The sequence below is a fragment of the Lagopus muta genome, chromosome 3 (assembly GCF_023343835.1).
Source record: "Lagopus muta isolate bLagMut1 chromosome 3, bLagMut1 primary, whole genome shotgun sequence".
Lineage (NCBI taxonomy): Eukaryota > Metazoa > Chordata > Aves > Galliformes > Phasianidae > Lagopus > Lagopus muta.
The window spans coordinates 1,236,000-1,254,535 of record NC_064435.1 but is presented as its reverse complement, the minus strand read 5'-3'; the positions used below and the strand labels follow the sequence as shown (position 1 = coordinate 1,254,535).

At 53.3% G+C, this 18,536-nt stretch overlaps 4 pseudogenes; all 4 read left to right on the top strand.

Annotated features, from left to right (window-relative positions):
- Nucleotides 1-5,624: 5,624 nt before the first annotated feature.
- On the top strand, nucleotides 5,625-6,271 carry LOC125690887 (feather keratin 1-like; annotated as a pseudogene).
- Nucleotides 6,272-9,418: 3,147 nt separating this feature from the next.
- LOC125690771 (feather keratin 1-like) lies at nucleotides 9,419-10,072 on the top strand (annotated as a pseudogene).
- Nucleotides 10,073-13,114: 3,042 nt separating this feature from the next.
- Nucleotides 13,115-13,761, top strand: LOC125690770 (feather keratin 1-like; annotated as a pseudogene).
- Nucleotides 13,762-15,647: 1,886 nt separating this feature from the next.
- LOC125690813 (feather keratin 1-like) lies at nucleotides 15,648-16,340 on the top strand (annotated as a pseudogene).
- Nucleotides 16,341-18,536: the final 2,196 nt, after the last annotated feature.

The following is an 18,536-nucleotide window of genomic DNA, read 5'->3' as shown; positions in this document are numbered from 1 at the left end:
GGGCCTGCGCCCACACCCTGACACCAAACACCTGCACCCTGCAACGCGCCTCACGCACTGACCAGGCACCTCTGGGTCACTGATGCCACATGGGCTCACCAGCTATGGCACTTCTTCTCAAGGAGTGAAATAGGGAAGCATGGAACAACATCAGACCAGGCTGCCTGGAAACATGACCGCTTAAACTTTCCTCTGTCCTTGCACTTGAAATTGTGCTCTTTCCACTTGGCAATCACCAAGTGCATCCTTCCTTTTAGTGTGTTTTCCTCAATAAAGTTCTCATGCATGCCAGCAGCAGATTCCTCCTCTTCATTCCTTTGATTAATGCTCTTGCCATTTCACCCACTACAAAGACATGGCTCTAGACATGAACGTGTTGGGTCCCAGAGGCCCCACGACCTCCTCTTACAACCTCGTCACCTTGTCAACAAGAGCACTGGTGGCTAGCAGATGGCATTCTGCTCATCACATATTATCTTCTACAGAGAAAGGGAAATAGTCCAATTGCACTGCTCAAGTGCAGTCAGGAAGAGCAGGTTGTCCACAGTCAGCACCACTCCCATCACCCTGGCTTTTCATGACGATACTGAACAGCACTGGCCTCACTTCCCAGTCTTGGCCAAAACAGCTACGAACTCACAACATCACGACTATGTTTTACTCACCTCAGACCTCCGGACCCTTGTGGTCAGCCACTTTACAGACCAACTCAGCATCCATTTCCCTGTACACATCGCACACCCTTTGCCCATCAGCACATCCAGGGAGAAAACCTCAAAGCCTTCGCTAAAGGCAAAGGCACTGCACGCCCTTATGCGCAAAGCTGCTCACTTCAAAGTAGAAAAACGCAGGTAGGTTTGCCCTTTCGTGCTCTCTATTCCCACCACTTCTGAGCCAGTCGGAGGGAATCCCATGACAGCTATCCACATTGAGCACTCCCCATCATCTTCTTCCTCTGGCATATGGCAACACAGTCCGGGTTGTCCTCTTCGCTTCCCCAGCGGCACAGGACACTTCCACAGATATCTACTTTGCCACTCTTCCTTCTTCCTTCTCCTTCAAGACAGCAGGGCTATGAGCTCTGTCCCGCACATCACAAGCCCCTCCCAGGCACTCTGACCTCTCCAAGACAAATGACGGCACCCTTGCAAGGACATCTCATGGCTCCCTCGGCATTCATGGCTAGAACCACACCGACCTCACAGCCTTGAGCACGTCCACCCTGCTTCTCTTCATCTTCCTTAGCAACAAGCGCTATTCACCTCAGCAGCAAGCCACAGAGCACTCACCTCAGCTGAACGGAACGGGGCCATGAGATATGATTTAGGGGCTTGTGATAGCAATGGTGGTGGGAGGACGGTTGGACTAGATGATCTTGTCGGTCCTTTCCAACCTTGCGATTCTATCATTCTATCATTCTACGGCCTGTAACCTTCAGCCATGTGCTTGACCACATGGCCGGGAGCGGATCACGGCTGCATCTCCACGTAGCATGCATGCTTCCAATTTCCCTATGCAATCTCCAAATCCTCACGGCAACCATCAAAGGCCATGCAGAGAAACGGCCTCAGCCAACTGACATTCGACTCCACAGGGATCCCACAGCGTCCGTTTCAGACTTCCATACCGCAAAATGGGATCCACAACACACAAGGCACCACACAAACCACCCTACATCAGTGCTACGCTGTGACCTCACTCCTGAGACCACAACTCTTCCATGCCTTAGACGCATCTCCCAGCCACCATCATGAGACACACCTTCCAAGTAAATGCAACAAAATAGTCATTTTCCCTTAAAAACTGCAGACAAGGTCAATGGATCAAATCCACAACAAAAGGTAATGAAAAGGGAGAGCTGCGGAAGGCAAACACACCCCACCTCATGACTGGCCAGGCTCTGGCATGCAAGAGCTACTCGCTGCACAATGTTGCCATGCGCAGAGGCTCTCTCCAAGCCCTCAGGCACTCACACAGCAGCATAAAAGCCGGCCCTGGGCCTCGCTCCCTCACACCACTCTCCTGACACCTTCTCCTCTGCAAACCTCCAGGTGAGCCTGCACCCTGCTGCCCTCCTTCACCCACCGCACCTGGCCCAGCTCTCTAAAGTTCTCTGCTCCCAGCCCCTTTAGCCTTCCTGCTTCCCCACAGCCACACTGCCCACAGCTCCACATCACAACACCCCACTCCCTGGGAACCCAACGGCTTTGCTTCCCTCATCCCACAAAAACCTGCACTCACCCAACGTCCTCTCTTGCAGAGACCCTCCACCCACAGCCATGTCCTGCTACGACCTCTGCCGCCCCTGCGGACCCACCCCGCTGGCTAACAGCTGCAACGAGCCCTGTGTCAGGCAGTGCCAGGACTCCCAAGTCGTCATCCAGCCTCCTGCCGTGCTGGTCACCCTGCCGGGACCCATCCTCAGCTCCTTCCCCCAGAGCACCGCCGTCGGATCCTCCGCATCAGCTGCCGTGGGCAGCGCCCTCGACGCCCAGGGAGTGTCCATCTCCTCCGGCGGCTTCGGCTTCGGAGGCCTGGGCTGCTTCAACGGCGGCAGAGCCCGCTACCCCTGCTAAGGGCCTGCGCCCACACCCTGACACCAAACACCTGCACCCTGCAACGCGCCTCACGCACTGACCAGGCACCTCTGGGTCACTGACAGCACATGGCATCAGCAGCTCTTCAACCATGGCTCTTCAGTCGTTGTAACAAAGAAGCAAGCAGGGAAGGGGACCTGGCAACACTGCTTACAAGGAGGGCCTCTGAAAAATTTAATGTCTTGAACATACTGCTCTAAATCCTTTTCTTTCTCTACAGTGATACTAATGGTCATGCTACATGCACTAAAGGCCATGGCTTTCAGTCTTTGTGTTCCTTCCTTTCATGTATTTTCCTCAATAAAGTTCTCTTGCACACCAGCCTCAGAATTCTCTCCATCCTTTCTCCAACAAAAGCTCCTCCCATTCCAAAGACACGGCTCAAGAGGCCATTAGGATGGGACCAAGGGGGCCCCATGACCTCCCCTGCCACAAATGGTACCAGCAAGAACAGTTGGGACAGCGACTGGGCTTCCAGCACATCACACAACATCTATGCTTGCCCACACAAAATCTTGGGCACACCAACGCCCTTCTGCCCATGTCCACTGAAACAACATCTCCATGGCAGCACACCCCAGCAGGATTCTCCCATAATGACCAAAAAAACATAGACACAGAATCCTTTACCTGTTAAAGAATTTGTAGTGACCACGCTGTCCTACTGTCCTGCTTAAGCACACTCAGGTACAGCTGTCAGACAGGGAACACAGCCCATATTTTCAGTATCTCAAAGGACAGGGACTACACCAATTATTCTGCTGGGTAACCTGCTCTACCGCTTGCCTCCCTCACACTGGGAAAAGCTTCCTTTCTTTTCCAGGGAAGGTTCAAATTCAGTGCTGTCCCCTGTCCTTTCTTCTGGCAGCAGACAGTCATGCAAAAGGGCTGGCTGTCTTCTCATCCTTCCCTAACATCTGGGATTTATACACAAGGACAAGATCTATCAAGAGTATCCTTGTGTCCCGACTCAAAACTGCCTGCTGTCTCAGCTTCTCCACATGGGAAGGAAGCTCCAGGCCCATCAGCACTGGGGAAGCCCTGCACTGGAACTGCTCCACCATAGCCATGTCTGTCTTCCACCTGGGAATCTTAAACTTGAATCACCTGCACTGAGCAGAAAATAAGAGTGCATCCTCCAGCGTGCTAGCGATGCTCTTCCCAATGGCCTTCTGGAGAACGATGAACTCTTTTGTCACACGGCTGCGTTGTTGCCCTACCATCACCTTGCTCACCTACAGCAAAACCCAGGTCCTTCTCAGCAAAGCTGGCTGCCACCCTCTCATTTCCATTGCTCCCTGTTACTGCTTCCCATCTGCAGGACTTCACTTTCCTCTCCTGCTGCCTCTGCATGTCCCTCTGGGACACACAACCCAGCCTCTCCACATCCTTCACAAACGAGGACTATTCACCTGGGCCATCTGCTGCTCCTTCCCATCTTCTACCATTTACAAACTCACTGGGATCTCCACCATCGCCCAGCTTTTTAATGCAGGCGCTGAACAGTGCTGGCCTTACTACCAAGCCTTGACACAATCGGGGCACTTCACCACACCGCTGCATTCAGCCACTTTCAAGCCCACCCCTGCGTCCTCTTTGACAGTTTCTCTGGGATCGCGTCATGGCAGGAAGCCTCAATGCCTTTACTAAAGGCAAGGCAATCAACTGTCACGGCCCCCCGTCATCCACCAGGCACATCACTTCAGTGTAGAGGAAACTGAGGTGGCTTTGTAAATCCACTGCTTTCTGCGAGGATTGCCTTCACTTCCTCCCCACTGACTAACATCAGGACAACCAGAATGAAGTTTCTCTCAGCTTCCTTCTTCATTTCTTGAACGCAGGAGGGAGATGAGTCTCTTCCATTCTTCAGGAATCACTTCGATTCAACAGGACCTTACAGGGTCAACTGGAAAGGGCCTTACAAAGACATCAGGCACATCCCTCAGCATCTGTGCAAGCAAGTCATCAGGTCCTGTAGACTTTTGCGCACCCAGGAGCACAACTTCTTCATTTGACCCAGCAACAAGCAGCATGCATCTGAGGGACAGCCTTCATCAAGCAATTGTGGCAGAGCAGAGGCATGCCTTGCCATCCATCCATCCTATGGTATTCAGATGTCACAACAAGGCCCTACATGTTGAAGCCCCAGGAAGCATCTTTGGCTCCAGCACTCTTCCGAAATGTCCACATCCTTTTCCGAGCACCCTACACAGAGCACACAAATAGCAGTGCTCCTTGACACTCAACACATTTAAGAAACACTATGGCTCAACACACTTCCCATGGCTTAAAGTACCACTCACCCTCTGCCTCTCTTCGGTCTCAGGATTTTTCCCACATCCCACCGGGCAGCACAAAGGGAACTCCAGATGGCACTGTGTCAGACCAAAGCCCAGGCTTTCATCTGGATGATCCCCGATAAGGGTGGCATAGAGAGAGGACACTGGGACCTTTCTGGGACTAAGGCAGTACTCCCAACTCCAAAAGCCCTGTCAGCTCTGACACAGCCCCACACGGACAGCATCCTGCTCTGGTTGTGCACCCCAGGCGCACAGCAGGCAGCCTCCTTTCTGCGGCTGCACCTCTGCAGGCACCAGGGGCAGCAGACACCTGAGCAGGCAGTGCTCCCAGGGGGAGAGGGAGACGGGCTGAAGACTGCTTTGTCATGTGGAACAAAGGCAAGGAAGGAGGGAATGCAATTCCAGTGGCAATAAAGCCCAAGAGGCACAGAAGCCTGGAGCAGCTTAACAAGGATGCCAGGACATGGCGTACACACCTCACAACACAGCCACAAACCAACACCACAAGTGCCACACGGTGACCTCACTCCTGATACCCACCCACCACTCACACTTTCAGCACGTATGGACTCAAATCCCAGTCCCACGTGAACACCACCAACAGGGTCAAAGGAGCACAACCACAAGAGAAGGAAATGAAAAGGCAGCATTTGGGGAAGACAAAAACACATCGTGTCATCACTGATCAAGCATTGGCACGCAAGAGCTGTTCGCGGCACGCAATGCGGCCATGCGCAGAGGCTCTCTCCAAGCCCTCAGGCACTCACACAGCAGCATAAAAGCCAGTCCTGGGCCTCGCTCCCTCACACCACTCTCCTGACACCTTCTCCTCTCAGCTCTTCCAGGTGAGCCTGAACCTTCCGCTGCCTTTCTTTGGCCACCACACCTGGCCTAACTCTCCATACCTTGCTCTGACCCCAAACCCTGTAACCCTTCCACCTCCTCTCTGTCATGCTCCCCACAACTCCAAAGCAGGCCTCCCCGCTGCCTGGGAACCCAATGGCATTGGTTCCCTTATTCCTCAAAACCCTCCGCTCACCCAACACCCTCTCTTGCAGAAACCCTCCACCCACAGCCATGTCCTGCCACAACCTCTGCCGCCCCTGCGGACCCACCCCGCTGGCTAACAGCTGCAACGAGCCCTGTGTCAGGCAGTGCCAGGACTCCCAAGTCGTCATCCAGCCCTCCACCGTCGTGGTCACCCTGCCGGGACCCATCCTCAGCTCCTTCCCCCAGAACACCGCCGTCGGATCCTCCGCATCAGCTGCCGTGGGCAGCGCCCTCGACGCCCAGGGAGTGTCCATCTCCTCCGGCGGCTTCGGCTTCGGAGGCCTGGGCTGCTTCAACGGCGGCAGAGCCCGCTACCCCTGCTAAGGGCCTGCGCCCACACCCTGACACCAAACAACTGCACCCTGCAACGCGCCTCACGCACTGACCAGGCACCTCTGGGTCACTGATGCCACATGGGCTCACCAGCTATGGCTCTTCTTTTCCATGGCACGAAACAGGGAAGCATGGAACAACATCAGACCGGGCTGCCTGGAAACATGACCGCTTAAACTTTCCTCTGTCCTTGCACTTGAAATTGTGCTCTTTCCACTTGGCGATCACCAAGTGGATCCTTGCTTTTAGTGTCTTTCCCTCAATAAAGTTCTCTTGCACGTCAGCCTCAGATTCCTCCTCTTCATTGCTTTGCACAATGCCCTTTCCACTTCACCCACTACAACGACTTGGCTCTAGAAACCAGCAGGTCTGCTACAAAAGGGCCCCAACACCTCCTCTTGCAACTGCGTCTCCAACAAGAGCTTGGGTGCCTAGCACATGCCCTTCAGCACATCATACATTATCTACTCCTACACTAATAAAGTCTTGGCCACATTGACGCTCTTCTGCCCATGCTCTCTCACACAACACCTCTGTGTCAGCGCACACATGAAGAACACTTACTCTCTTGATTATGGACAGTCCAACACATTCATTCAACCTTTGGGACGCAAATATCAGCAAAGTCACCTCAGACCATGACAGACTGCACCCACAGAGTTCACCTAGGAATTACTCCAATCCTCATTCTGATCAACAAATGCAGGGCAGGAAAATAGCCTCACTCCTTGACACTCAAACGATGTGTTTCAGCAACCCACCCTTTCTGACAGACCCACTCACCCTCTGCCTTGTCACCCTCACAGCTCATCCCAGATCTCTCCAACCAGCCCAGCAGACCCCCATCAAGAACTCTGCCAGCCTGACGTCCACGCTGTGAATGTGTGTGATTTCCCCCCAGGAAAAGGGAATTCCAATGCAGCAGTCCTGACATCACACAGCATGCTAGCCCTGCACCAGGCATGTGAGGACAGCGTCCTGCTCTCACAAACAGCCCTCCCCTGCTTGCTTGGACAGCCCCAAGGAGGGCCCCAAGCAGGCATGGCACAAAACAGGCAGCCTCCTTTCTCCCAGATACAGCCTTCCAACATCAAGGGGCATCCAGCCAGCCATGCAGCATGCCCAGTGGGGAAGACAAGAGGTAAAGGCTGGCTAACCAGCTCAACGAGCTCAGGGAGGGAACAAATGCAGTAGAATCAGACAATACCCAAGGATGTGGATGATGGAAGGGACCTGCAAGGATACATGAGTCCAACTCAAGCCCCCACAACACACTCCTTAAAAATTAAATGGTGGATCTGAAGGCATTGCCCAACGTGTCTTGATTCCAGCAGCCATGGTGCATCTGCACTGCCTTAGGGAGTCTGTTCCATGCCCACTGCCCTCTGGTGCAGAACCACAGTTGAAAAAAGCCTTTGAGTTGGACTTGTGAGGCAACAGTTCACTCAGTGCTTACTGTCTTTGCCTATCTCTGTGCTAGACGTTTTCCCCAGAACCATATGGAGAAAAACTAGGAAAATCTTGGCAGAAATCCTTAGAAACTACGCCTATTGGGATCCCTGGGGAATGACATGGGTAATCATCTCATAAAAGGAAGAGCCATCTTCTCCGATCTGGGACACCCAGAATGCCCAGACCAGGCTTCCACGGCTGTTTGCAATTGGCAGCTCCTCTAACAACAAAGGCACAAACCATATTGCACAAGTGCCAAGCCATGACCTCGCTGACTCCTTTTCTGTGCTTTGGACACAGAATCTTCCGCATACTCTCACACCAACGTGCCAAATCCCTCCCCTGCCCTCCAGTACTCTCACTCGGAACGTGCCACCAGTGCCAAATGGACGCGTCCTCAGGTATGCAAAAAGGCAGATTGCTGGAAGAGCAACACATAACAGATGACACGCAACACTACGCGATGCAAGAGTAGAACGCAGCATGGAGAGGAGATCCTTAACAGTCCACTGGTAAGCAGGAGGAACTTACCTCCAACTACACTTGCTGCCCTCCATCACAAGGCTCTGGGCCCAGGCCTCCCAACAGGGCCCCATCCAACCTGGCCTTCAATGAAAAACCAGGGATGAACAACACACAAGTTGATCGGGCAGCCTGTGCCAGGGCCTCCCCAGCACCCGAGTCACAGATTTCTTCCTTACATCTAAAACAAATTTCTCCTCAATCCTTTAAAACCTCCTATTGCAAGCAGACCGTGTAAAAAGATGGTTCCCTCCCCCCCCAGCTGTAAGCTCCCTTCACGTACTGGAAGGCCACCATCAGATCTCCCTGCAACCAACTCTTCTCCAGGCTGAACAAGCCCAACTCCATCAGCCTTTCTTCACAGTAAACGTGCTCCACTCCTTTGATCTTCTCTGAGGACCTCCACTGAACCCACTGCACACAGCTTCCTCAGCATTCCGGCCTGACACCCGGAAAGCAGGCCTCACACACCTAGGCACATCCCGTTCAACAGCCCCTCTTTCTACTTTGCTCCATCTTCTCCAGAAGAGGTCATGAAGGGGCTCATGGCTGCTTCATCCATTCACACACCCACCAATAAATGACCCCAGCATCTCAACTCCACACATTGCACTCCTCTGCCTAAATGTATTAAAACCATCATGAATGGCCCGACGCTGAAACAGCACAAAAAAGCCTGCCTCCTTGCTCCAAAACACAATTTTCAAAGCAAAAACGCAATCAAGGTGTTGACACAGCACACCCAATGTAGAAGACAACCACTAAGCTCAAGGAAAGCAAATTCAGAAGAAGGCAGGCAGGGAGTGCAGTGCAGTGCAACTAGCAGCGTCTCAAGCCAAACGCACCTGGGAATCACAGAACAGCCCTCTAAGGAGGCCTGGAATGGGGTCCGCACCTCACAAAGTGGCCACAAACACGACTGCATGAGTAGCACACGATGGCATCACTAACGAGACCACATCACTCCTCCAAAGCTTTGCACAAGCCTTCCAACATCTTCCAAGAGATGCGCCTTCCTCGTCACTCCAGTCACACTCAAAAGTGCCGACAGGGTCAAAGGATCAAATCCACAACACGAGGAAATGAAAAGGAAGTGTTGTGGGAAGGCAAACACACCCCACCTCATGACTGCCAGATCTGGTATGCAAGAGCTGCTCACTGCACAATGCTGCCATGCGCAGAGGCTCTCTCCAAGCCCTCAGGCACTCACACAGCAGCATAAAAGCCGGCCCTGGGCCTCGCTCCCTCACACCACTCTCCTGACACCTTCTCCTCTCAGCTCTTCCAGGTGAGCCTGAACCTTCCGCAGCCTTTCTTTGCCCGCCCCACCAGGCCTAACTCCCCATACCTTGCTCTGACCACAAACTCTGTAACCCTTCCACCTCCTCTCTGTCATGCTCCACACAACCCCAAATCAGGCCTCCCCGCTGCCTGAGAAACTTACGCCATTGCTTCCCTCATACCTTAACACCCTGCACTCACCCAACGTCCTCTCTTGCAGAGACCCTCCACCCCACAGCCATGTCCTGCTACAACCTCTGCCGCCCCTGCGGACCCACCCCGCTGGCTAACAGCTGCAACGAGCCCTGTGTCAGGCAGTGCCAGGACTCCCAAGTTGTCATCCAGCCCTCCACCGTCGTGGTCACCCTGCCGGGACCCATCCTCAGCTCCTTCCCCCAGAACACCGCCGTCGGATCCTCCGCATCAGCTGCCGTGGGCAGCGCCCTCGACGCCCAGGGAGTGTCCATCTCCTCTGGCGGCTTCGGCTTCGGAGGCCTGGGCTGCTTCAACGGCGGCAGAGCCCGCTACCCCTGCTAAGGGCCTGCGCCCACACCCTGACACCAAACACCTGCACCCTGCAACGCGCCTCACGCACTGAGCTCACGTCTCTGTCTCACCCATGGCACAAGGCCACACCAGCCATGGATCTTCTTCTCATGGCCCAAAACAAGCAAGCAGCAAACAGCCTCGGAACAGGCCGTCTGTAATCATGAGGGCACTTCCTTCTGTCTTTGCACCTTACATCGTGACCTTTCCACTTGGCGATCACCAAGTGGATCCTTTCTTTTAGTGTGTTTTCCTCAATAAAGTTCTCATGCATGCCAGCAGCAGATTCCTCCTCTTCATTCCTTTGCTTAATGTTCTTTCCATTTCACCCACTACAAAGACATGGCTCTAGACATGAACGTGTTGGATCCAAAAGGGCCCCACGACCTCCTCTTGCAACCACGTCACCTTGTCAACAAGAGCACTGGTGGTTGGCAGATGGCATTCTGCTCATCACATATTATCTTCTACAGAGAAAGGGAAGTAGTCCAATTGCACTGCTCAAGTGCAGTCAGGAATAGCAGGCTGTCCACAGTCAGCTGCACTCCCATCACCCTGGCTTTTCATGAAGATACTGAACAGCATTGGCCTGATTTCCTCATCTTGGTTTATACAGCTATCAAATCACCACATCACAACTCTGTTTTATTCGCCTCAGACCACCAGGCCCCTGTGTTCAGCCACTTTATAGTCCACCTCAGCATCCATTTACCTGAGGAGATCACAGATTGTGTGTCTACCAGCACATCATGTGAGGAAGCCTCCAAGCGATCCCTAACAACAAAGTCATCAAGTGTCCCTGTAGCCCCTCATGCACAAAGCTGGACACCTCAGTGAAAAAGAAACTCAGGCTGTACATCCGTGCTCTCTATTCCCATCACATCCTATCCACTCCTTGCTCGGCAGTACTTTCAGCAAGGATTTCCTTCACCTCCTTCCCACTGACTAATGTCAGGCCAACCAGCGTGCAGAGCCTCACACCTTCCTTCTTCATTTCTTGAAGACAGGAGGGGGATGAAGCTCTTCCCGTTTTCTGGATCATCTCCTCATTATCGTCACCTTTCTAAGATAACTGCCATCATTGCAAACAAGACATCAGACTGGACCCTCAGCATTTGTGGCTGCAACACAGCAGGGCCTTTGGACTCAGAATCATGGAATCACCAAGGTTGGCAAAGACATGCAGACGAGCCGTATTCCTTTCACCAATATTTCCCAGGAAACCACGTCCCTCACTACAACATCGAAATGTTTCTTGAACACATCCACGGTCAGTGACTCCAGCACCTCCTTGGGCAGTCCGTTTCAGCACCTGATCACTCTGTCACAGAAGTACTTCCTAATGCCCAACCTCCATCTCCTCGGCCACAACTTGAGGCCATTCCCTCTAGACCAGTCGCTAGTTACCCGGGAGAAGAGACAAAGCCCCACCTCAACACAACCTCCTTTCAGGTAGTTGTAGAGAGCCACAAGGTGACCCCTGAGCCTCCTCTTCTCCACACTAAACAATCTCGGCCCTCTCAGCCGCTCCCCATAAGACTTGTGCTCCACACCACTTACCTGACTCATTCTCCAGCCCTCAACACACTCCAAGGCCTCGATGCCTTTCTTGCACTGAGCGGCCCACATCTGAACACAGCACTCAAGCTGCGGCCTCACCAGGGCAGAGTACAGAGGGATGATCGCTTCCCTGCTCCCGCTGGCCACACTATTTCTGATACAAGCCAGGACGCCCTCTTGGTTATACGGGCACACTGCTGGCTCATGTTCAGTTGAGAATCAACCAATCCCCCCAGGTCCGTTTCCTCTAGACAGCCTTCCAGACACTCTGCCCCAAGCCTGTAGCATTGCCTGGGAGTTTTGTGGCCAAAGTGCAGGACCCGGTACGTGGTCTTGTGCAACTTCATCCCACTGGCATCAGCCCTGTGATCGAGCACTGCACTGTTGGCTCTTCTCTCCCCTTGTCTTGTACCGCTGAAGCCAAAGATGAGCACAGTACTTGAGGTGAGGCCACAGCAGCACACAGCAGAGTGGGACGACCCTACCCTCTCCCACTGGCACTTCTCATCTCGATTCATCCAGGTACGGTCAGCCATGTTGGCTGCCAGGCCACACTGCTGACTCAGAATCAACTTGCCATCATACAGAACCTCCTGATCTCTTTCTGGGGGGCTGCTCTTTAGTCTCTCATCCCAAATACCCTAGTATCCTCTTGGTATCCCAATGCCAGGTGGACAATCAAGCTCTTGCCCTCATTAAACTTTGTGCCATTGGTGATTGCCCAGCCCCCTGGTCTCTCAAGAGCTCTCCCACGGCCTCCCTAATACTGAGAGAGTCAACAGCTCATCCCTAGTCAGGATCAACTAAAAACTTCTTAATATGTATGCATTTGACTCCTGCATCCAGATCATTTAGAAAGGCATGGAAGAGAACAAATCCCAACACGCAGCTCTGGGTAATCTGACACCAGACTGGTCACCCGCCTGATGGAACCAAATCTAAAAAAGCCTCTGAGTTGGACTTGGGAGCCACCCGTTCACACAACGTATGATGTATTTTTGTAGATACATGCTGGAGATTTTCTCCAGGAGAATTTGGCAGGAAACATTAAGAATAACTTTGATGAAGATGACAGAAATTACGCCTATTAAGTTCCCTTGGGGAATGACATAGGTATTCATCTCAGAAAGGGAAGTGCCATGATTTCAAAACCAGGATACCTAGAATGCCCAGACCAGGCTTCCAAGATCTGGAATTGGCAACTCCTCTAACAACAAAGACACAAAGCAGAGAGCACAAAGGCCAAGCAATGACCTCACTGTCAACACTGCTCCCATTCTGAGCTTTGGCCACTACTTCCGCGTGCCCTGACTCGAACGTGCAAGAACACTCCAACATTCTCACTTGAAAGGTGCCGCTGCTGTCAGAAGGACACGTCCTCAAGAGAAGGACGCAAAGAGGCAGAGCTGCCAGAAGAAGAACACACATCCCATGACTGGCAACACTAGGTGATGCAAGAGCTGCACCCTGCACAGTGCTGCCATGCGCAGAGGCTCTCTCCAAGCCCTCAGGCACTCACACAGCAGCATAAAAGCCGGCCCTGGGCCTCGCTCCCTCACACCACTCTCCTGACACCTTCTCCTCTGCAAGCCTCCAGGTGAGCCTGAACCCCTTGCTGCCTTTCTTTGGCCACCCCACCTGGCCAAACTCTCCATACCTTCCTCTGCCTCCAAACTCTGTAACCCTTCCACCTCCTCTCTGTCATGCTCCCCACAACCAGGCCTCCCTGCTGCCTGGGAACCCAACACCATTGCTTCACTCACCCCTTAACACCCTCTGCTCTCCCAACACCCTCTCTTGCAGAGAACCTCGACCCCACAGCCATGTCCTGCTACAACCTCTGCCGCCCCTGCGGACCCACCCCGCTGGCTAACAGCTGCAACGAGCCCTGTGTCAGGCAGTGCCAGGACTCCCAAGTCGTCATCCAGCCTCCTGCCGTGCTGGTCACCCTGCCGGGACCCATCCTCAGCTCCTTCCCCCAGAGCACCGCCGTCGGATCCTCCGCATCAGCTGCCGTGGGCAGCGCCCTCGACGCCCAGGGAGTGTCCATCTCCTCCGGCGGCTTCGGCTTCGGAGGCCTGGGCTGCTTCAACGGCGGCAGAGCCCGCTACCCCTGCTAAGGGCCTGCGCCCACACCCTGACACCAAACACCTGCACCCTGCAACGCGCCTCACGCACTGAGCTCACGTCTCTGTCTCACCCATGGCACAAGGCCACACCAGCCATGGATCTTCTTCTCATGGCACAAAACAAACAAGCAGCGAACAGCCTCGGAACAGGCCGTCTGCAAACATGAGGGCACTTACTTCCTTCTGTCTTTGCACCTTACATCGTGGCCTTTACACTTGGCGATCACCAAGTGCGTCCTTCCTTTTAGTGTGTTTTCCTCAATAAAGTTCTCATGCATGCCAGCAGCAGATTCCTCCTCTTCATTCCTTTGCTTAATGCTCTTTCCATTTCACCCACTACAAAGACATGGCTCTAGACATGAACGTGTTGGGTCCCAGAGGCCCCACGACCTCCTCTTGCAACCACGTCACCTTGTCAACAAGAGCACTGGTGGCTAGCAGATGGCATTCTGCTCATCACATTATATTCTACAGAGAAAGGGAAATAGTCCAATTGCACTGCTCAAGTGCAGACAGGAATAGCAGGCTGTCCACACTCAGCTCCACTCCCATCACCCTGGCTTTTCATGACGATACTGAACAGCACTGGCCTCACTTCCCAGTCTTGGCCAAAACAGCTACAAACTCATAACATCAAGACTCTGTTTTACTCACCTCAGACCTCCGGACCCTTGTGGTCAGCCACTTTACAGACCAACTCAGCATCCATTTCCCTGTACACATCGCACACCCTTTGCCCATCAGCACATCCAGGGAGAAAACCTCAAAGCCTTCGCTAAAGGCAAAGGCACTGCACGCCCTTATGCGCAAAGCTGCTCACTTCAAAGTAGAAAAACGCAGGTAGGTTTGCCCTTTCGTGCTCTCTATTCCCACCACTTCTTAGCCAGTCGGAGGGAATCCCATGACAGCTATCCACATTGAGCACTCCCCATCATCTTCTTCTTCCTCTGGCATATGGCAACACAGTCCGGGATTTCCTCTTCGCTTCCCCAGCGGCACAGGACACTTCCACAGATATCTACTTTGCCACTCTTCCTTCTTCCTTCTCCTTCAAGACAGCAGGGCTATGAGCTCTGTCCCGCACATCACAAGCCCCTCCCAGGCACTCTGACCTCTCCAAGACAAATGACGGCACCCTTGCAAGGACATCTCATGGCTCCCTCAGCATTCATGGCTAGAACCACGCCGACCTCACAGCCTTGAGCACGTCCACCCTACTTCTCTTCATCTTCCTTAGCAACAAGCGCTATTCACCTCAGCAGCAAGCCACAGAGCACTCACCTCAGCTGAACGGAACGGGGCCATGAGATATGATTTCGGGGCTTGTGATAGCAATGGTGGTGGGAGGACGGTTGGACTAGATGATCTTGTCGGTCCTTTCCAACCTTGCGATTCTATCATGCTATCATTCTACGGCCTGCAACCTTCAGCCATGTGCTTGACCACATGGCCGGGAGCAGATCACGGCTGCATCTCCACGTAGCATGCATGCTTCCAATTTCCCTATGCAATCTCCAAATCCTCACGGCAACCATCAAAGGCCATGCAGAGAAACGGCCTCAGACAACTGACATTCAACTCCACAGGGATCCCACAGCCTCCGTTTCAGACTTCCATACCGCAAAATGGCATCCACAACACACAAAGCACCACACAAACCACCCTACATCAGTGCTACGCTGTGACCTCACTCCTGAGACCACAACTCTTCCATGCCTTAGACGCATCTCCCAGCCACCATCATGAGACACACCTTCCATGTAAATGCAACAAAATAGTCATTTTCCCTTAAAAACTGCCGACAAGGTCAAAGGATCAAATCCACAACAAAAGGAAATGAAAAGGGAGAGCTGCGGAAGGCAAACACACCCCACCTCATGACTGGCCAGGCTCCGACACGCAAGAGCTACTCGCTGCACAATGTTGCCTTGCGCAGAGGCTCTCTCCAAGCCCTCAGGCACTCACACAGCAGCATAAAATCCGGCCCTGTGCCTCGCTCCCTCACACCACTCTCCTGACACCTTCTCCTCTACAAACCTCCAGGTGAGCCTGCACCCTGCTGCCCTCCTTCACCCACCGCACCTGGCCCAGCTCTCCACAAGTTCTCTGCTCCCAGCCCCTGTAGCCTTCCTGCTTCCCCACAGCCACACTGCCCACAGCTCCACATCACGACACCCCACTGCCTGGGAACCCAATACCATTGCTTCTTTCACCCGTCAAAACCCTCCGCTAACCCAACACCCTCTCTTGCAGAGACCCCCCACCCCACAGCCATGTCCTGCCACAACCTCTGCCGCCCCTGCGGACCCACCCCGCTGGCTAACAGCTGCAACGAGCCCTGTGTCAGGCAGTGCCAGGACTCCCAAGTCGTCATCCAGCCTCCTGCCGTGCTGGTCACCCTGCCGGGACCCATCCTCAGCTCCTTCCCCCAGAACACCGCCGTCGGATCCTCCGCATCAGCTGCCGTGGGCAGCGCCCTCGACGCCCAGGGAGTGTCCATCTCCTCCGGCGGCTTCGGCTTCGGAGGCCTGGGCTGCTTCAACGGCGGCAGAGCCCGCTACCCCTGCTAAGGGCCTGCGCCCACACCCTGACACCAAACACCTGCACCCTGCAACGTGCCTCACGCACTGACCAGGCACCTCTGGGTCACTGATGCCACATGGGCTCACCAGCTATGGCTCTTCTTTTCAGGGCACGAAACTGGGAAGCATGGAACAACATCAGACCAGGCTGCCTGGAAACATGACCGCTTAAACTTTCCTCTGTCCTTGCACTTGAAATTGTGCTCTTTCCACTTGGCGATCACCAAGTGGATCCTTCCTCTTAGTGTCTTTCCCTCAATAAAGTTCTCTTGCACGTCAGCCTCAGATTCCTCCTCTTCATTGGTTTGCACAATGCCCTTTCCACTTCACCCACCACAAACACTTGGCTCTAGAAACCATCATGTCTGCTTCAGAAAGGTCCCAAAACATTCCCTCTATGAAGAAATAGAGTATGACAATCGTTGCTCCATTTCATAGAAATTATGCCTCTTCGGTATGCTTCATCAACTAAGTGGTCGATGTTCTCATAAAATCATGTGCCACCATCTCCAAAGCAGGATACCTAGAACGCATAGACCAGGCTTCCACGGCTGTTTGGAGCTGGCAGCTCCTCTGACAACAGAGACACAAACCATACTGCACAAGTGCCAAGCCATGACCTCACTGTCAACACTGCTCATTTTCTGTGCTTTGGCCACTACTTCCGCGTGCCGTGACACGAAGGTGCAACATCGCTCCTTTGGCTTCCAGTGCACTCACTTGAAAGGTGCCGCCAGTGCAACATGGGCACGTCCTCAAGACAAGGACACAAAAAGCAGAGCTGCTGGAAAAACAACTCATACCACATGATGCACAGCTCTACGGGATGTCAGATCAGCTTGCGTCCCAGACAAGAGACCCTTAACACTCCGCTTAGGGTAAGCATGAGGAACTGGCCTCCAACTACACTTGCTGCCCTCCATTAGAAGGCTCTGGGCTCAGGCCTTCAGCCAGCTGCTTTCTGTCCACCTCGCTCTCCACTTGTCGAACCCATGCCGGTTCAGCTTCTGGATGAGCACAGCATGGGAGACCAGCTTAAATCAGGCAATTACACAATCACACAATGGTGAAGGTTCGAAGAGAACTTAAGTACCATCCCTGCTGTGGACGGATGGGCCCCCAAGATCACGCTGACCAGGGCCTGGACCAAGCAGTCCTGCTGTGCCAATGAAGAGTCCATAAGCAGAAAGGGCAGCCTGTGCCAGATCCTTACACTGCCTGAGTCAAGAATTTCTTCCTTACATCTATAACAAATTTCTCTTCGATCCTTTAAAATGCCCTATTGCAATCAGACCGTGTAAAAAGTTGGTTCCCTTCCTGCTTGTAAGCTCCCTTCAAGTACTGGAAGGCCACCGTCAGATCTCCCTGGAACCAACTCCTCTCCAGGCTGAACAAGCCCAACTCCATCAGCCTTTCTTCACTGCAGATGCGCTGCAGTTCTTTGATCTCCTTTGTGACCCTCCTCCAGACCCACTGCACACAGCTTCCTCAGCATTCCGGCCTGACACCCGGAAAGCAGGCCTCACACACCTAGGCAAATCCCGTTCAACAGCCCCTCTTTCTACTTTGCTCCATCTTCTCCAGAAGAGGTCATGAAGGGGCTCATGGCTGCTTCATCCATTCACACACCCACCAATAAACGACCCCAGCATCTCAACTCCACACATTGTACTGCTCTGGCTAAAAATATTAAAGCCATCATGGATGGCCCAATGCTGAAACAGCACAAAAAAGCCTGCCTCCTTGCTCCAAAACACAATTTTCAAAGCAAAACTGGAATCAAGGTGTTGACACAGCACACCCAATGTAGCCGACAACCACTTAGCTCAAGGAAAGCAAATTCAGTAGAAGGCAGGCAGGGAGTGCAGTGCAGTGCAACTAGCAGCGTCTCATGCCAAATGCACCTGGGAATCACAGAACAGCCCTCTAAGGATGCCTTCACAGTAAATGCGCTCCACTCCTTTGATCTCCTTTGTGACCCTCCTCCAGACCCACTCCACACAGCTCCCTCAGCATTCCTGGCTGACACTCAGCAGGCCTCACACACGTAGGCACATCCCGTTCAACAGCCCTCTTTGTACTTTGCTCCATCTTCCTCAGAAGTTGAAGCAGTGCTGAGCTCAGCAGCAACACACAAAGCTCTCACCTCAGCTGAACCAGGGCATGCCTTGCACTCATCAGCCA